Source organism: Triturus cristatus, chromosome 4_1, assembly GCF_964204655.1.
Source record: "Triturus cristatus chromosome 4_1, aTriCri1.1, whole genome shotgun sequence".
NCBI classification, from domain to species: Eukaryota; Metazoa; Chordata; class Amphibia; order Caudata; family Salamandridae; genus Triturus; species Triturus cristatus.
Window position 1 is genome coordinate 773948956 of NC_140585.1, and position 19347 is coordinate 773968302.

At 48.8% G+C, this 19347-nt stretch overlaps 1 long non-coding RNA gene across 1 annotated transcript in view; it reads right to left on the reverse strand.

The window, feature by feature from the left end:
* LOC146855509 (uncharacterized) overlaps nucleotides 1-19347 on the reverse strand; it is a 67417-nt gene that overhangs the window by 37140 nt on the left and 10930 nt on the right. The window lies entirely within an intron of this gene.

Consider the following 19347-nt stretch of genomic DNA (forward strand, 5'->3'; position numbering starts at 1 on the left):
AAATGATCGCGAGCAAAATATATGGGGTAAATGTAGGAATAGTCTAATATATGCAATGTGGGTAGGCTCGATTGAGTTATTTAATTAGAGTCTACGTTAATAGTTTATTTAGAACAAGGGATGGTAGCGTGGCAGCTAACAATAAAGACGTAATTCAAACTAAAAATATGCACAGGAAACCATGAGAGGGTACGTGTCATGGTGACAGTCTTAGTACCCCCAGGGGCACCCCGCTTTCCCCCCTCCCCCAAATTAGGTTACCCAAAGAAGACACAAGAAACAGTTGTAAGTGGGTAACAAATGCTGCAGGTTTTATTACATAATTCCAGGATATGTAATAGGTGGGTTATCTTACGGGCGATCCAAGGGCAGGCGGCCATCTACTTCACCTGCCCCGCCTGATGAGCCGGGCAGCATGGGAACGACCCGCAAGTGCTGCCCCCCAAGTGATTCTTTTTTCGATCACGTGCCGTTGCAATTCTACTCACACCCCCCCTCTCGGGGCGGAGCGTCGCATAGCAAGCCCCCGGTTGTTCAGGCCCACAACCGCCCGCAGGCCTAGCGGGGCGCCGACCGGCTTCCGGGACCTCTCTGGAGGCTCCTCGTTTTGGCTCAGGCACCACATGGTGCCGCGCAGAGGTACCCTTTGTACCGGCCTGCTTCCAGATCGCCCTGTAACTCCGCCTGCAACGAAAAGGAAAACATTAAAACGTTCAGCAAAAAACCCCACCCCACCACACCTACGCCGGGTAAGCGGTAGGGAGGGTAAAAAGGCGAGGTGGGCGACAAAGAGGTCGCCAGTGAGGGTGGGGGAAGGCTAAATAGCCTCCCCCTCACACCTGGGCCCGGAAGTGACGCGCATTGCGCGTCACCTCCGGCCCCTGACACGGAGGAGGGCAACAGTCAGGATCCCTGCCCCCGCCCCCCCCGAAGGAGGGAGTAGGGAGGGGTGACCGGGGCCCCGGGGCCACTAAGGCGCCGACCGCCGAGTGGCCCCCTGCGGGGGCCGCGGTCAGCGGCATAGTACCCCCAGGGGCACCCCGCTTTCCCCCCTCCCCCAAATTAGGTTACCCAAAGAAGACACAAGAAACAGTTGTAAGTGGGTAACAAATGCTGCAGGTTTTATTACATAATTCCAGGATATGTAATAGGTGGGTTATCTTACGGGCGATCCAAGGGCAGGCGGCCATCTACTTCACCTGCCCCGCCTGATTAGCCGGGCAGCACGGGAACGACCCGCAAGTGCTGCCCCCCAAGTGATTCTTTTTTCGATCACGTGCCGTTGAAATTCTACTCACACCCCCCCTCTCGGGGCGGAGCGTCGCATAGCAAGCCCCCGGTTGTTCAGGCCCACAACCGCCCGCAGGCCTAGCGGGGCGCCGACCGGCTTCCGGGACCTCTCTGGAGGCTCCTCGTTTTGGCTCAGGCACCACGTGGTGCCGCGCAGAGGTACCCTTTGTACCGGCCTGCTTCCAGATCGCCCTGTAACTCCGCCACAGCCCTGGAGGCGGCTAACCGTCGCAGCCAGGGCCCCCCACCAACCCGCTATAGTATTACCTGCACCTCTCCTATCTAGTGCTTCCTGCAACTAGCTGGAAAGGAACCATCCCTGCAGACAGAAGAGTTTGACATTCTGCCACCCCATGACAGTTTGACAGTGCTCGCGGGACTCGAACCCTTGTCCTGTGAGACCATTACAACCGTAGGCACAAGACTTATTGAGCTATGGCTCCTGGTTAAAGAAGAGTTTGAAATTTTGCCAACTTATGACACTTTGACAGCGTTTGCGGGACTCGAACCCAAGACTTACCATTGAGCTATAGCTCCTGGTGTTGTAGATGGCCCCATCTAAGCCCCCAAGGCCCGAGACGCTATCCTAATTGGAATAGGGTCTGCTGAAATAAAGGACCCGTTGGGCCTGGGGAGATGTGCCAAGAACTATTCGCCCCCCATGCGGGCAGGTTACCCTCTTCACAATTCTGGGCCTGCCCTCTTAGGCTATGAAGGCGAGAGGGGGTTCACTTAACCTTTGGCCAGCCCCCTCTGATTGCTAAACCTGGAGCACAGGAGTGCTCCTAGCTGCCAGCGCGTGACCGTGGGCAAGGGGTGACTCCTGCCCCTGCCCACCATCCCCTATTCCTTATGGGAATTATGCCCCTACAGATCCCTCAGTGATGTAACCCCCTAGGTATACCAGCTTCGGGAATCCGTCTGGCTTAACATTGCGTGCCGTCAGTAAAGTTCAAGCATTGAGGATTGACTAAGTCCTACTACGCCCCTCCCATCATGCTCCTCAGAAGGAGGGAGGCGGGGGGCCCCCCACTGCAAACCCAGAGCATCCCCAGCGGTGCCAAATTCCTGCTCCGTTGAAGTGGAGATTTAGTGCACCCTGGGCGTGTCAAATGTACTATTGACATACTGTCCCCTTGCGATTGCCCCGCCGACACCCCAATTACTGGGACAGCAGCACCGTATGTCTGCTGGCAGCGCCCCTGGTGCGGTAACGTGTCCGTAAACCCGGATCCCAGTCTCCCGCAGCTGTGGTACGCGACCAGGGAATCCGGTGGGGGATAACCCCAACCGCAATGGTCCTCTAGACATTAAGGAACGCCCTATTTTACCTGGGCCTATCCCCAATTGATGGTGGTTTCACCCAGCTGTAAGGCCCGAGGCCCGCCTATGGAGCCTATTTAATTGTTTTGCTACTCGGCCCCTTTATGGGCAGGCCTCAGAATTAGGGCAACGCGCGTGTTCCCAGGGCATGGTGCTCCCTGTCTTTGGTTGCAGAGGAATGCCCCCCAAAGTACACCTGGACCTATTCCTATATGGTTCTTTCCGCTACTTCTCCTGCAGGCCTAACTCCTGGTTATGGTGCCCAGCTCAGTGTGCTGCAGGCTAATCGGCTTAACAATGAACTATCGGTGGATTTGAGACAGAGGTACACTCCACGACACCAAAATAACCACGGGTTAAAATCTGCTCGCGAGCGGCGCACCCGCAACCTCTTGGTCAATCACGCCGGTAACCTATGTGGTGCTGAGTCAGTGCGTCCCCGAATTCAATGCGAATGGGGCACTGAGCTACACCCATATCTACACCCATCTAGAGGCTCAAACCAGACTTCCTTTAGTATTAGATAATAACTACCATTCCATCTCGGTTGCGTTGCCCTGCCCGACTAGGCACCCACCTGGGTGTCTAGGTTACAGTTAGTTATGTGTGGTTTCCCCCATGTCAGTGCCACTATGAGTGACAGTTGAAGGTGGCCCACATAAGCAGCGCTGTGCATGATCCACATATTTGCACACGTATTCGGGCACAGGAGTGAGATCATGAGCCGCCAGGTCCGGGACCCTCGGGAACCCAGGCATACCAGGTCCAGCATCTCGCATACATATTCGGGCACAGCGATATTCATTGATTTACCCATCGTCGCAACCCAGCGTGAACTCGATCCGAAGGTAATGGCGCGCCGTTCCTGAGCACTGTATATACATGCATCATCGGGCACGTGGATATTAAATTATCTGCCCAGAGTCCCAGCGTGACCCGCCCGAAAGTGTTGGGAGTGCAGTACATGAGCCATAGGTATTTACATACCTATTCGGGCACGGTCAATTAGTGATTAGCTCAAACCGTAATGTGCGCAAAGTTATTCTAGCGCCGGACACAGGCACTGACCGAATAAACCATTCGGGTGCAGGGGGTGTCGTAATGCCCGTAATCATCTAATGCGCGCGAATGTGGGCACAAGCAATTCTTGTGAATAATACGTGCACTTGTATCATGTGTCTGCATTATAGGAAATCAGCAATACATGCTGCATATTTATCTAGCGTGAACTCGACCCGAAGGTATCAGAGCAAAGACTTGTGAACGATGCCTGCACTTTTATCAAGTATCTCCCTTATAGCAAGCCAGCACATACCTGTTGCATATTGTATAGCGCGAACTCGCCGCCAAAGGTATTGCACCGCTTCACATGAGCACTGTATTTACGTTACACGTCCAGGCACGGGGAGCGTGAGAAATTCGTACCACAGAACACGAAACCCATTCCAGGTCACGCGAGCACCGCACCCGATTAACCCTTGCGGTGCGTGGAGGGATTAGTAATACCCGTAATCGCATGATGTGAACAGTGCATGTACTGGTATCATGTATCTGCCTTATCGGAAGCCTGCAATTACATGGTGCATATTTATATAGTGCGAACTCGACCGGAAGGCATTTGGAGCACTTTACATGAGCACCGTATTTACAGTACATCTTCACGCAAGGGGTGCTTAAGAAATTCGTACCATATTACCCGCTCCCCAACCGGATCACGCGAGCACCGCACCAGATTTTTCATTGAGGCGCAGGGGGTTTATTAACGCGTATGTGAACAATGCACGCACTTGTGTCATTTAACTGCCCTATAGGAAGTCAGCAATACATGTTGCAGAATTATATAGCGCGAACTCGACCTGAAGGTGTTGGAGCGCTTTACCTGAGCACCTTATTTACATTAAACATTCAAGCACGGGGAGCTTACAGGATTCGTGTCATACTAAACGATCCCCGTGCCAGGTCCATTGCGCCTGCCGCACGCAGCCCACTGCATGCCCCCCCCCACCCTCAACGGCAGCGTAGCCAACGGGAGGGGGGGCGATAACCTTAACCTTAACCAGGGAGAGCCACAGGGGTTGCACTTTCCGCGATCAGCGGGGACCCAGGCAGCTCCCAGCCTTGCAGTGCTGGTGCATTGGGGCTGTGAACCCACGATAGTCTCCTACCGGCTCCCACGGCACAGGGTATGCGGCTTCAAGCCGGCCGCACCCCCGTTAATTTACTTCGCTCGCGAGGGCGACCGCCATTGTGAAGTATGCCCCGCGGGCGATCACTAACCTGTGTGCTCTACCGGACCAAACGAAATGTACGCCAACCGATACAGAATCAATGTAACTTGAACCTGTGACTTTGCGAGCAAGCGTCCCAAGGCAGAGGACCCACGCACGCTCATGCCCGCTCCCAGCGTGCGCCGGGTGCGCGGGTTATTGGCTGTCCGCTCCCATACCAACTAACGTGCACGAGGTCCACCGCCAGCAAGCAATCCACCCCAGGACCTTAATGGAGCTTTCAAGAATCTATGGGACTTAAGGGATGGCCCCGGCTAGCAAGAGTCCCATTCCCTCAGTCAAAACCGGGGATAAACACATCACAGGCAACGTGGGGAGAGCCCACCTAGTGTTCCAATTGTGCATGTTTCAACAGCGCAAAGGTATCGGTAGTTTGCCCCCTGCGCCACTTACACCCTTGTCCTGTCACCAGCGGGTTCCGTCGGTCAACCGGACACCAAGCACGATCTAGGAGAGAGAATTGAAAGGTGAGCGCAATTGAACAAGGTATAGGAGGCGCTCGACCAGGTTCTGTCAAGCATGTCCCGATGGCCGTGCAAACGTACTCTCAGTACCCCCCCAAGCCTGCCCACGTATTGTAGCGCCGTCAGGGTCCTGAGGCGGAAGGCAGGTGACGTAATGTCCCGGGGACCTAATACGCCTTGTACGACAATGGCTACTTGAGAGAAGAGTTTGTACTTTTGCCCCCGCATCTTGGGGTCACTTGTATCATTGTCAGGGCCAAGCACCATTCAAGTGTTATTTATTTAATGTAGATTTATATAGCGCGAAGGTATAAGAGCGCTTTACATGAGCACCGCTTACATTCAGGCACGGGGAGATTAAGTGATTCGCCCGGAATCACAGGATGTGGCGTCGACCCCGAGGCTCGAACCTTGGTTCCCTGCACCTAAGTTGGAAATCTCTGCATATCTTCTTTATCTAGCGCGACTCGACCCGAAGGTATTGGAGCGTGTAGCACCGCATTTACATACATATTTAGGCACGGGGGGATTAAGATTAAGTGATGTGCCCCGAATCACAGAATGCGGCCCCGAGACTCGAAACACCAACCAGATTGAGATTGAGGACCTGAGCCTCGGTCCTTGTATACGTTTCGCACTTTATGCATATATCCCGTAGCACCGTATTTACATACACATTGAGGCACGGAGTGATTAAGTGATTTGCCCCGAATCACAGAATGTGGACGCGACCTCGCGGCTCGCCCCTGGTTAAGTACCCTGTATCGTTGTCAGGGCCAAGGGCCATTCGCTATTCAAATCACAACCCAACTATAGTTGTACATCGCGAAGGTCTGAAAGCGCTGTACCCGAGCACCGATGTAAAAGCCGACCGACGCATTTGCTCCCTACGAGTGGAATCAGGGTGGCCTATCGACTCGCGATGCGGACGCGGCTCCGAAGCTCTAAGACCTCGCACCCCTGAGTCAGTGCGGCGGGGGTGAGGAGATGCCACGACAGGCGGACAAGGCCCCGCACAGGAGGACACACCATGGGACAGGGATGCTCCCACCGCTCCCGTCCATACGCCCGGCCTCAGAAACCGGCACCGCTCCCCACTCTCCCTTGGGCCATATCCGTTCGCTGGGGATGAAGGTTTCTGCCGAACCAGATTCGGACCTTGAAGCCATGAGGCGTGGTTCATGTCTAGATTATGCTTTTATGCATATTTTATGAATCGTCTCCGCATTCAATATAAAAGACAATACCGACTCTCGCACCCTGGTCCCCTGCTCCGAGGTTGCTTGTTTCTTGTTGGGCACGGGGAGATTAAGTGAATTGCCCCGAATCACGGGATGTTTTGCCGACGCCGAGGCTCGAACCTGGTTCCTATTTACAATGTCGGCAGCTCTGGCCGTTACGCCACAACCTCTTTTCTCATGCTGATATTGGTGAAAAAGACACCGTTTTAGAGATTAGGGTCCCGCACAGGAGGACACACCATGGGACTGGGATGCTCCCACCGCTCCCGTCCATTCTCCGAGCCTCAGTGAACTGGCACCGCTCCTAGCGGACCTTGAGGACATGAGCCTCGGTTCATGTATAGGTTACGCCTTTACGCATATTGTAGATAGCGCGAGCTCGACCCGAAGGCATTGAAAATAATTGCCGAGTTTTATATAGCGCGAACTTGACCCGAAACCAATTAAGTATTACAGCGCCTTACATAGCCCCCGTTACGTTACATGAGGACCCACATTCACGTTTTGTAAGGCACGGGGAGATTAAGTGTTTTGCCCCGAATCACAGGAAGTTCAGCGGCATTACCGAGACTCGAACCTAGTTCCCGAGGTCCGAGGTCGAGCGCCCTGGCCGTTAGGCCAACTCATCGTAGCGAACGCTCTACATAGAACCATAATTAAATTCATGTTTACGTACATATAATTAGGCACGGGAAATTGAGTGAATTAGTGATTAAGTGACTCACAGAATGTGGACGCGACCAGAGGCGGCGCGCAGCCGACGGACCACAACCCTTTCCCCTTCGTTTCCGGCAATACATTCGTCAGTATCGCGAGCCTCAGCAGCTCATTGGACGCCACCCCCACCGGTGGGCGGCGCCGCCCTCGCGAGGGCAGCCCTGCACTACTCGCCCCGTTTCCCCCGATGCAACGAAAGGACGCGGCCCGAGGCCCGCCCCAGGCTCTTCAACGCCCGGGAGCAGGCAGGCTGCAGGGCACGACCATCGACACAAGGGGACGGGGCCGCAGCTCAATGGCATCAGCCATGCGTGGCCCGCACTCCCCAACTTCCGCAACGGTCCGAGCGAATTCCCAACAGCGCATGCTCATTAGCCCAACCCCGCCTCTCCAAACCCCCATGCACCCATCTTGCGCCCCCTCCGCCCGTGGCGATCCTTGCCACAGGGCCCCGTCGACCTGGTACTGCCCAGGAACAGGGCCGGGGCGGAGTGGGTGCTGCAAGACTCACCAGAAAGAAGCGTGGGAGCGACGACAAACAACAGTGCCGCGGGGGCCGGAGGCGCACGAAGACGGCGCGGACGACGGACCGATGCGGTGAGTTCAAGGCGAGGTGGGCGACAAAGAGGTCGCCAGTGAGGGTGGGGGAAGGCTAAATAGCCTCCCCCTCACACCTGGGCCCGGAAGTGACGCGCATTGCGCGTCACCTCCGGCCCCTGACACGGAGGGGGGCAACAGTCAGGATCCCTGCCCCCGCCCCCCCCGAAGGAGGGAGTGGGGAGGGGTGACCGGGGCCCCGGGGCCACTAAGGCGCCGACCGCCGAGTGGCCCCCTGCGGGGGCCGCGGTCAGCGGCAGATTTGCGTGAAGAATTAAATTTATTTCTATCTGAAGGATTTCGGGGCTTGCAGGTTTCGTTTTTAAGTATTGTAAAGTCTTTACCTGATCGACGCTGATACAACGTGGCGGTTATGTCTCCGTAACTGCAGATTCAGCTGTGAGCCGGAAGGATAAACAGTAATGACGGGCTAATGGCATGTTTAAATAGTTAGGTTGCATTAAGGGGATTGGATGTGACTACCTTTACATGCTGCATCAGCAGCGAATGGGTGAAGCTATTGCTTTATTTACCTTGAATACGTGAAAAAAATAACACGGAGGTGTCGTGGAGTAATTCCTGCATAGATACTGTGTATTAGCCTAAATCGAAATAAGGACCTGTGTTTATATATATACAAAAGGATAAATATTTAATATAAAATGTTTAGCTCGTGTCAATTGTTATGTACGAATGTGATCATATGAAGCCGTATACAATGTAGGCAGCTATTGATGAAAATAAAGGCTATATGGAGATGGTAAAATCTGTATATAGCTGTAGCGGGCACGAGTGATACATTGAACAGAGGGGGAGTTGAATGTGGGTTAAATTACATGGTTGATTTGTGTGAAAGTGTAAAATTAGGGATAATGTACTATATAGATCATTTTAAAGAATAAGAGCTTGATGCGGCGGGGAGGGAGGAAAGGAAGGGGAAGGGGAAGGAGGGGACGGGGGAAGTGGCAGTCGTGTTTTCAGTGCATTGTCATAATTCTGTTCAAGGGGAATGATTAAATGATTGCATTCTCCCATGGTAATTCATTGTTCAAACCATTACGAAAAGTGTCTAAGGAAAAGATCCAATACACTTCTCGTTTTTTTCGGACAGAGGTACCACCTTGATTCTCAGGTGTATTGATTTTTTCTAGGATACGCCAGCTTAGCTCATTTGTGTTTATCTGGAGTACCTCCACTCAGAAATGAGCAAAAAGAATCTTGGGTCCAGTTGCGCAATAAATGCGCTGACTGGCTTGGGAAACATAAAGGACTGCGGGCAGCAAACATTAATGATATTATCATGGTACGAAGTGTAGGATGGGTTGGTATCTCCCCAAAGAACATCAGGGGCGATTGCATAGTAATTAACTTTATAAAACCACCGTTGGTAAAAAAATTATTATTAACTATGGAGGAGCCTAACACAATGAACCCCACTCTTATTTGGTCATTGCCGCTGGGTTATTTTTTATAAACCAGTGTTAGGGACGGTAACTTATGAGGCCCCTCCATTGACCACGCATAATAGGTTTTCTAGCCTGTCTGGCCTTGACAACCAGGACTGACTGGCCCTTTTAGCATTATCTAACATGACCATTCTCCAACCAGCTGTGCCTGTAAGTCCAGGCCAAGATCTCCAACCTGCTGTTGAAAACAAATTTAACTTAAATATCTTGAGTTGGAATATTGCCGGCTTGGCCTCAAAAATTGAATTGGATGAATGGTTAAAAACAGTTCAAGCGTATGACATCCTTATGCTGCAAAAAACCTGGGCAACACGAGAATTACATCAAGAAGGGTTTGAATGTTATAATATAACTGCCCCCATTCCTAAGATCAGCCGCCCATCAGGCAGTCTTTCTATCTGGATTAAAATCTCCGCAGGTGGCAGTGTTAGGTTCCTAGCAACTGACAATGACACGTTTTAGGCGTTAATTTATACTCGAGGTGTTTCCATCTGTTTGATTCATTTTTATAATAATGATTTCTATACCATTCCAAATGGGAATTTTATAAACTTGTTTAATTTTATTTCAAATTTACAAAGGCAAAGGTTGTTTGACAAGTTAGCTGGTATTTGTCTAGGTGGTGACTTCAATGCGAGGATTCCTAGAAGTAACATTTTAGACAAGGAACCCACTACAGATAAACGCCCGTGAATTAGGGGGCAGAACTGTTGATTCATTTGTCTAATTACAACGTAATAAATGTAATGGAAATTGCGGCTGTATCCCATAAAGATAGTCATATTATACCAAAATATAGAGGGCTGTGCCTCCCCTATTGACTATGTGTTTATATCTCCCTCACTGGAAGATTGTTTGTTAAGGGCTGAGGTCTTACAAACTTTTCTGGCCGATCATAACCTTATTGCTATAACACTAAAAGTGGCCCCCAGGCAAAATTTGTGAAAGAAAGTGGGGCTAGCAATTTAGTGCTTTCCACTGACAATCTAAGACTGGCCTGGCGAGGCGTTGATAACAGCGATCTATTTCCTAGAATGATAAAAGCTTTTCCAGGACTAATTGCTAGTTGTTTGTCACCTGTTGATCACAACCCTGAGGTAATTGATGCCTTTGTTCAACTGTGTGGGGGCATTAAAAAATATTATCTAGACCACTAACTGAGTCTAACCAGGGTCCATGCTGGTTTGATAATGCTTGCTCTAGAGCTAATAGAGATCTCCGCGAGGCCCTGTGATGAATCCTAGGGACTCGGTATTAGTGAAATCCTTGAGACACCAATACAAGTGCATCACGAAACAATGGAAAGAAGAGGTCCTAAAAGAGAGATGGGATAGCCTTGTGTGCGCTACCAAACTTAACAACGGGAATGGTTTTTGGTTAGCTGTGAAGGAGATAAGAACTGCAGGCCACCCATTAACTTCTATAAGCTGTACATTTTCCAGCGAAGCATGGGTATCCAATTTTCAAAGATCTATCAAGCCACACCAAGGAATGAGGAATCATATAAAAATCAAAGACCCTCTAGGATTGAGATATCCATATCTGATGTCGAGGAAGCCATACACCAAAGCTTGGGCAATAAAGCCCCTGGTCCCGACGGGCTACCGATAGATCTTATTAAACACAAACCTGTTTTTGGGCACCCCTCTTATTGAATGTTTTTAATAATCTAACTGTTGCTCCAATTCCTTGCACATGGTCTACTAGTATTATTGTTCCTATTTTTAAAAAGGGTGATCGTTTCAACCCTTGCTGCTATAGACCAATCTCCCTGATTGATAATACATTAAAAATCCTTGGGAGAATCCTGTTTAATAATATTAGGTCCTGGGCTGAGGATGAACATGTTTTAAATTCTTGTCAGTTAGGTTTTAGAAGCAAAATAGAACAGTGCCTAAACCTTAACTTAATTATTGGTAAATATACCGTAGCACGAAAATCCCCTATTTACTTAGCCTTCATGGACCTTACTTCAGCTTTTGATTTTGTTAACAGGTCACACCTTTGGTCTATTCTTTTAAAATATGGGTTGGACGAAGTTTTAGTTAATTTTTTAGCGTACCTACATAGGGACTTAAAGGCCCGGGTGCGGACTGGTAAAGTCGGTGAGGTCACACAGGATATCACTATTGGCAGAGGGGTCAGGCAAGGGTGCGTATTGGCCCCTCTTTTATTCATTTTATATATTAATGATTTGCATGACTCCCTGTCTAAGCTCACTAATAATGTTCCCATCATTAATGTTAATATCCTACCCGCCTTATTATATGCGGAAGATGCGGTCCTGATGGGCCGCACACCAAATGCACTGCGCACTTTAATACAGGGTTTCGATTTTATGGCAGTTTTAGATCTTCGTACAAGTTTTAACAAATCTTTTATAATGGCATGTGGCCCAAAAAAGCACCTTGTTAGTTCAATCCCCATAGGCAACGAACGTTTACTAAGCACCCGCATTTTTCCTTATCTGGGGCTGATATTTGCAGCCAATGGTTCCTGGACTACTCATGTGGCACACAGCAGGGGAGAATTCGCTAAATCAATTAATTCGGTATTGTCACTACCCCAACCGAAAAAAGTTGAGGTGGTACTACCTATTACCAAAAATTTTAAATTGCAGTGCATCCCTGTTGCAACCTATGGGGCAGAAGTTTGGGGCTTCACTGGTTGTAGTTCTAATAATGTTCCCATCATTAATGTTAATATCCTACCCGCCTTATTATATGCGGAAGATGCGGTCCTGATGGGCCGCACACCAAATGCACTGCGCACTTTAATACAGGGTTTCGATTTTATGACAGTTTTAGATCTTCGTACAAATTTTAACAAATCTTTTATAATGGCATGTGGCCCAAAAAAGCACCTTGTTAGTTCAATCCCCATAGGCAACGAACGTTTACTAAGCACCCGCATTTTTCCTTATCTGGGGCTGATATTTGCAGCCAATGGTTCCTGGACTACTCATGTGGCACACAGCAGGGGAGAATTCGCTAAATCAATTAATTCGGTATTGTCACTACCCCAACCGAAAAAAGTTGAGGTGGTACTACCTATTACCAAAAATTTTAAATTGCAGTGCATCCCTGTTGCAACCTATGGGGCAGAAGTTTGCGGCTTCACTGGTTGTAGTGGCATTCAGGGTGAGGATACAGATTCTTTAGGAAATTGCTGGGGGCCCCAATCTCCGCATCACAGTATATTTGCCATGGAGAGTTAAAATTGCCATATATCGAGGACTTTATTAGGGCGCGACCTAGTATTTTGGCTTATAATTTGGCAGAACCCAGCAGCAATAGTTAAAAGAAATATAATTTCTGACTGCCTGAAATTTGAAAAGGGATAGACATACCGTGGCTTTCTGCCATACGGGGAAAGTCTAATCAGTGTAAACCTCGAACATATCTTCTTAAACCCAACTAATATGGACGATATAAGTAAAAAATTGCTTCAGGAGGTGTTATATGATAAGTATAGCAGGGCTAGACATGATGAAGAGCTCCTGAAATCTTCAGTAGCAAGGTATTTGTCCTTAGAAGATGTACGACTGCCGCCATCTTATCTGCCATCTAGTTACCTTCTGAAGCATATTAGCCATTGGGAAAGAGGATTGTTGTTTCGACTAAGAGCGGGTACTATGAAATATATGCTCTGTTTCCCCCTAGGATTTAATGCTAAGCTAGATCAAATGTTATGCCCATGTGATAACCTTAGTAAACAAACAATGCCACATTTTCTATTTTTCTGTAATTTCTATCAAATGTACACAAAATTGTTTTTGATTCCTTTTTTTAAGGAAACCGCCATTATTGATCATAAAACAGCCTACACAGAAATTCTTAAATTAGAAGAGGATGCTTTGGTTTTCCGTGTAGGTTCCTTCTTGAAAGCGGCAGTCCGCTCACGCACCTCTATGAGTACTTAATGAAGGTCCATTTTTTAGGCACGCACTGTATATGTTATTTCCCCTTTAGGATCACATGAAATCGAGGCATTTTGTAATGAACAAATGTAACCAACTGCATTTTATAGCTATATTGTAATGCCATTTTGTATTTATTGGACTTTTATGGGCACTGTTGTGTACGATGCTGTTATTATACCGATCTTATGTATTTTAATGTTGATTTATTTTGACCCGTGCTTTTATGGATACATTTTTGAATCTGAATAAAGATGAATTATTATTAAAACAGAACCTTTTCCAGTGGATTTAAGGGGGGGTGGCCCAGTCCAGCATCTTCCGGGTGATGACTGGCACAGGAAGGGCACGTCTTTGGCCTGAGCTTTACCCTGGTGTTGCCCATGCGCGTACCGCACAGTGGGAAGTGCTATGGTGCTTAAGAGTGCATTAGGGAGTATTGGCACCTCCGCCTTCATGGTCAGATGCCAGCACCTCCAAGCGCAGGGTCCATTGCGGGCTGTAGTCCCCGGTACTACTGGCCCAAGTTATCGTGGTCCCAAGCAGCAGGAAGTGCGAAGGCCCGTAAGAGTGTATTAGGGGATACTGGTGCCTCCCCGTTTTGGGTTGGATGTTGGTGCTTCCAAAAGCAGTGTCCGTTGGGGGCTATAGTCCTTGGTATTGCTGGCCCAAGTTATTGTGGTCCCGTGCAGCACAAAGTGTGACGGCTCTTAAGAGCATGTTAGGGGGAAATGGCACTTCCCCATTCCTGGTCGGATGTCAGCGCCTTCAAGCGCAGGGTCCTTTGGGGGCTGTAGTCCCTGGTAGTGCTGGCCCAAGTTATTTTGGCCCCACGCAGTGGGAAGTGCGACGGTGCTTACAAGTGCGTTGGGGTAATAGCGCCTCCCCCTTACTAGTCAGATGTTGGTGCCTCGAAGCATGGGGTCAGTTGGGGGCTATAGTCCCCGGTTGTGCTGGCACAAGTTATTGTGTCCCCACGCAGCGGGAAGTGCGACGGCTCTTAAGAGTGCGTTGGGGTAATAGCACCTCCCCTTTACTAGTCAGATGTTGGTGCTTCCAAGAATGGGGGCCTTCGAGGGCAGTAGTCCCCGGTAGTGTTGGCCCAAGTTATTGTGGTCGACAGTCATCGACTGAATATATTTGTACTACTTTAAGGCTCACCTGGATGTAGACAACACCACATAATCCAATCAGTGCTAAATTTGCCATGGTGGTTACCATTGTGGCCCATCAGCACTTATTTTTCCTCATTGAACATTTTGCAAAAGAAAGAAAGGGAATACACACATAGAGATATAAGGAAAAAGAGAAAGACAGAAAAGCTGTCACAAAGGGAGCAAACATAAACCTGCAGGATTTGGATAAAACAAAGACACCAGAGCACACCACATAGTAGTTACTTTTAAACTACGTACATTCAGCACTATTCCCATATGTCTCCAACGTTTTCTAATAGAGATTCTGAAATTGATGTCACAACAAAAAAGTCCCAAATTAATTATCGTAGCTGTAGAGTTAATCCAAATTCGATTCTTTATTTCCTTATACAAAAAAGCAGCCGACGCGCATTTCTCCCTCCTGGGCTTCCTCAAGGCTCGCTATTCTAGTAATGTTAACGGTATGTCTCCAACTTGACCATAACGCTTATGATAAAAAAAAACTCGCAAATACAGTATTCAAAGATCATTGATGCTAAAATCTCATGGTGTATCACAGCAAGACCCATTAGCGTGTCCACGTAACCGCTTCCTGCATCTTCGGATAATGGGCCAGTAAGTGACTGATAGTCGAATAATATACAGACTGCTCCGCTTTGGTGATAGGTACGCCGACATGTAAATGGGTCCGCCCTCGTTTGTTTACACATTAAACACTGAATCCAACACAAGGGGCACAGCGACTTACTCAGTTCAAATGCAGATCTGTATGAGAATTGGCACATTCAAATGAACACTGCTCACTTAATCCAATGCATGTGCCTCTATACTAGCACTTGGACTCATATTTGTATTAATTCTACCACAAATCCATAGCATGACATTTCGTCTCAGTAAACGGAAATACATCAGCACAAGGTTTGAACAATCAAACTTGTACTAATATCACCATTTGCTATACATTCCACTCTACCACATTAATCAAATATACATTTTAATGCACAAGCAGGCCTAACCAAATCTAACATAGGCCGCACTGCCACTTACAGTGCAACCTTAGAACCATATGAAAATGTAATGCTCACTTGCTCCGTTGCCAAATCCAATAGAAGCCACTTTGCTTTATAAATACTCGCACAGGTTCATCCATCACTGATCTAATGCAAGTCTCACTGCTCCACATTGAACTGAATGCATTCAGACACTGTAATATGTACTGCCCTCATAAAACCAAACACAACCTTAATACAATTTTGTTCAACACAGTTGTGCATGGGAAAAGATACCCGAGCCGCAAATATGTTATGTTTTATTGTATACTATAGTCAAAAGTATTCAGCAGAAAAAAATGGCAAATGCAATAGTTCTGTAGGGACTGCCAGACCCATTCGTTTTGCCAATGCTTGTTATTTCAGCAACGGGTGTGTCAGTATTTCAAAATGGCATTGGTTGTGAGGTATGTCAGATGAAAAACATTTGTTTCTTAAATGGGAAGCGCAAAGCCTTGTACTCTTTGTGGATTTCAGAAACATTGTTCAATAAATCTGTTAACGATGAATGCTCCATTTCCCCTTTTGCTAATGTTCTGTTTGTTCATGAGGATTGAAGCTTAGAATCACACAAAATGTCAGTAACAACAACGGTATCAATCTATGATGTGTGATATGGTGCAATTTTCATGAAACTAAATAATACTGGGCCAGATGTGCGACCAAGAAAACTGCGTATCGCAATTTGGGACTCTTTTGCGACTGGCAATCGGCGAAGCGCAATTTCCGCTGTGCAACAGTGTATTTCACACTGTTTGCGATTCGTAATCGGGTTGCAAATTGCGAGGCTCATTAATAGTAATGAGCCTCTTGTATATTGCGAGCCCATTGGGAAGGACAGTCCTCCCAGGGATGGTGGCCTGCTGGGCTCAGCACACCACCATGTCTGGGACTACTTTTTAATAAAGCAGCTTTTTAAAAAAAAAATGCAGACCGTTTTCCATAAAGGAAAACGGATGCATTTAAAAAAGAAAAATGAAACTTTTAAGCTTCATTTTTTTAAGTGCAGGCAGTGGTCTCTGGGACCACTGCCTGCTCTTAAAAATATTTTCCAACATACTCACAAAGGGGAGTTGTCCATTTCCCTCATGGTGGAAGACCCCATCCCGGTTCTTTGAACTGATCACTGTATCATCTCATTCACTTTTCCCTTGATTAATCCCATTACAACTCACAAGGACTGCATGAAGTCAAAATCTAGGAAATGGGCTAGCGTCACTTCTAAGACCATCACTACCGCACTTCTGATCGAAGGCCTTCAGCCGGACAGTAATATTGAGTCTGACACACAACATTTTAACCACTGGATCACTGGTGCCCTCAATAGGATTGCCCTTATTAAGGATCATTGTATCACCTGCTTCAAACCATCTGCAGAGTGGTTTGATGAGGAGCTCCGGTTTAAGAAAAAATCCTGTAAACGTCTTGAACACATCTGGCATGAGGACTATAGCACCAATAGTAATGCCATCTATTCCTCGGTTTTGAAGGAATACCACAAGCTCACCCAGTATAATGCGTAGGAGTTTCTATGCACATAAGGTTGACTACTCATCTATCTCTTCGAAAGAGCTCTTTCAAATTGTGAAATCTCTGTCATCGTTAGATCTCGTATCTGCCCATATAGCTCTTTCCCTGCAGAGTTGTCACTCCATAGGTCATTTCTTTCCTGACAAAGTCGCTAAGAACTATGACTCCTTCCCTGAGACCATATGGAATTTCCAGTGTCAGAAGGCCTCGTTTGAGGCTTACAATGGCAGCCTCACTCCTTTCACGTCTTCCTCACAAGGTGAACTCCTCACTCTTTTAACTAAAATAAAATTGGGATCCTCTTCTGACCCGGCACCCCATAAAATTCTTATCTATGGAATGCAGGTGATTCTTCCTAGACTGAGTAACCTGCTCAATATCTCCTTCACAACTGGCATAGTTCCATTAATATGGAAGCATACAATTGTAAAACTTCTTCTCAAAAATATCCTCAGTGGATCTGTCCTTACCTAAAAAAAACTTCTGGCTCATCTCTCTCTGTCTTTCTTTTCAAGGGTAGCTGAGAAACATATTAATGCCCAGTTGATCAACTTTATGGACTCAAACAACATACTTCATGATTCCCAATCAGGCTTCCATGCTCTGTACAGCACTGAATCAGCCCTACTGTTAGCCTTTGAGTCTCTTACAATCTGTGCTCACTGGAGCCAAACATCATGCTCGACCTCAGTGCTGCTTTTGATGCCGTACCCCACGGCCTCCTGCTAGAGCGCCTGGGAAGCTACGGGAACAGGGGCCCAGCCTTAAAGAGGCTGGTTTCCTTCCTCTGTCAATCAATCAATCAATCACAAAATTTGTAAAGCGCACTACATACCCGAGAGGGTTTCAAGGCGCTGGGGGGGGGGGGGGGGGGGGGTTCTGCTGCTATTGGTCAAAGAGCCAGGTCTTGAGTTGTCTCCTGAAGGTCAGCAAGTCTTCGGTCTGTCACAGGTAGAGGGGGAGGGTGTTCCAGGTCTTGGCCGCGCAATGGGAGAAGGAGATGCCTCCGGAAGTAGTTCTCCAGATGCGAGGGATCGTGGCCAGGGCGTGGTCGGCGGAGCGGAGTTTCCTGTTGAGTACGTAGAAGGAGGGTCGACAGTTGAGATAGGCTGGGCCGGTGTTGTGGAGAGCTTTGTGTGCGTGGGTCAGGAGCTTGAAGGAAATTCTTTTGTCGACAGAGAGCCAGTGCAGGTTCCATAGGTGGGGGGTGATGTGGTCGCGGAGTGGGACGTCAAGGATCAGGCATGCAGAGGCATTCCGGATCCTCTGTAGTCTGCTGATGAGCTTAGATGAGGCTCCGGCGTAGAGGGCGTTTCCATAGTCGAGTCTGCTGCTGACTAGGGCCTGGGTGACTGTTTTCCTCGTGTTTGTCGGGATCCATCTGTAGATCTTGCGGAGCATGCGGAGGGTGTTGAAACAGGTGGAGGAGACTGTGTTGACTTCTTCGGTCATGGAGCGTTTCGAGTCGAGGATGACTCCCAGGTTGCATGCGTGTTCGGTGGGGGCCGGGGGGACCCCAGTGACGTGGGCCACCACGAGTCGTCCCATGCGGAGGAGTTGGACCCGAGGATTTCCGTCTTGTCTGTGTTCAGTTTGAGGCGGCTGTCCTCCATCCAGTCGGCGACGGCCTTTATTCCCTGGTGGAGGTTGGATTTGGCGGTTAGGGGGTCCTTGGTGAGGGAGAGGATCAACTGAGTGTCGCCGGCGTAGGAGATTATGTTTAGGTCGTGCTGTCGGGCGATGCGTGCTAGTGGGGCAATGTAGACGTTGAACAGCGTCGGGCTGACGGAGGATCCTTGAGGGATGCCGCAGATGATCTCGGAGGTATTGGATCGGAACGGGGGGAGGCGGACTCTCTGAGTTCTGCCAGAGAGGAAGGAGTTGGTCCAGTCCAGGGCCTTGTCTCAGATCCCAGCGTCATGGAGGTGCGTGCGTAGTATGTGGTGGCAGACGGTGTCAAAGGGGGCGGAGAGGTCCAGGGGGATGAGGGCCGCCATCTCGCCGTTGTCCAGAAGGATCCTGATATCGTCTGTGGCGGCGATGAGGGCAGTCTCGGGGCTATGGTTGCTGCGGAATCCTGACTGGGACGGGTCCAGGATATTGTTGTCTTCGAGGTGCCGGGTGAGCTGGGTGTTTACTATCTCCTCGGTAACCTTTGCTGGGAACGGAAGCAGGGAGATGGGGCGGAAGTTCTTGAGGTTGCTCGGGTCCACTTTGGGTTTCTTCAGCAGGGCATTGATCTCTGCGTGCTTCCAGTTCTCAGGGAAGGTGGCGGTCTCGAAGGAGAGGTTGATGATTTTGTGCAG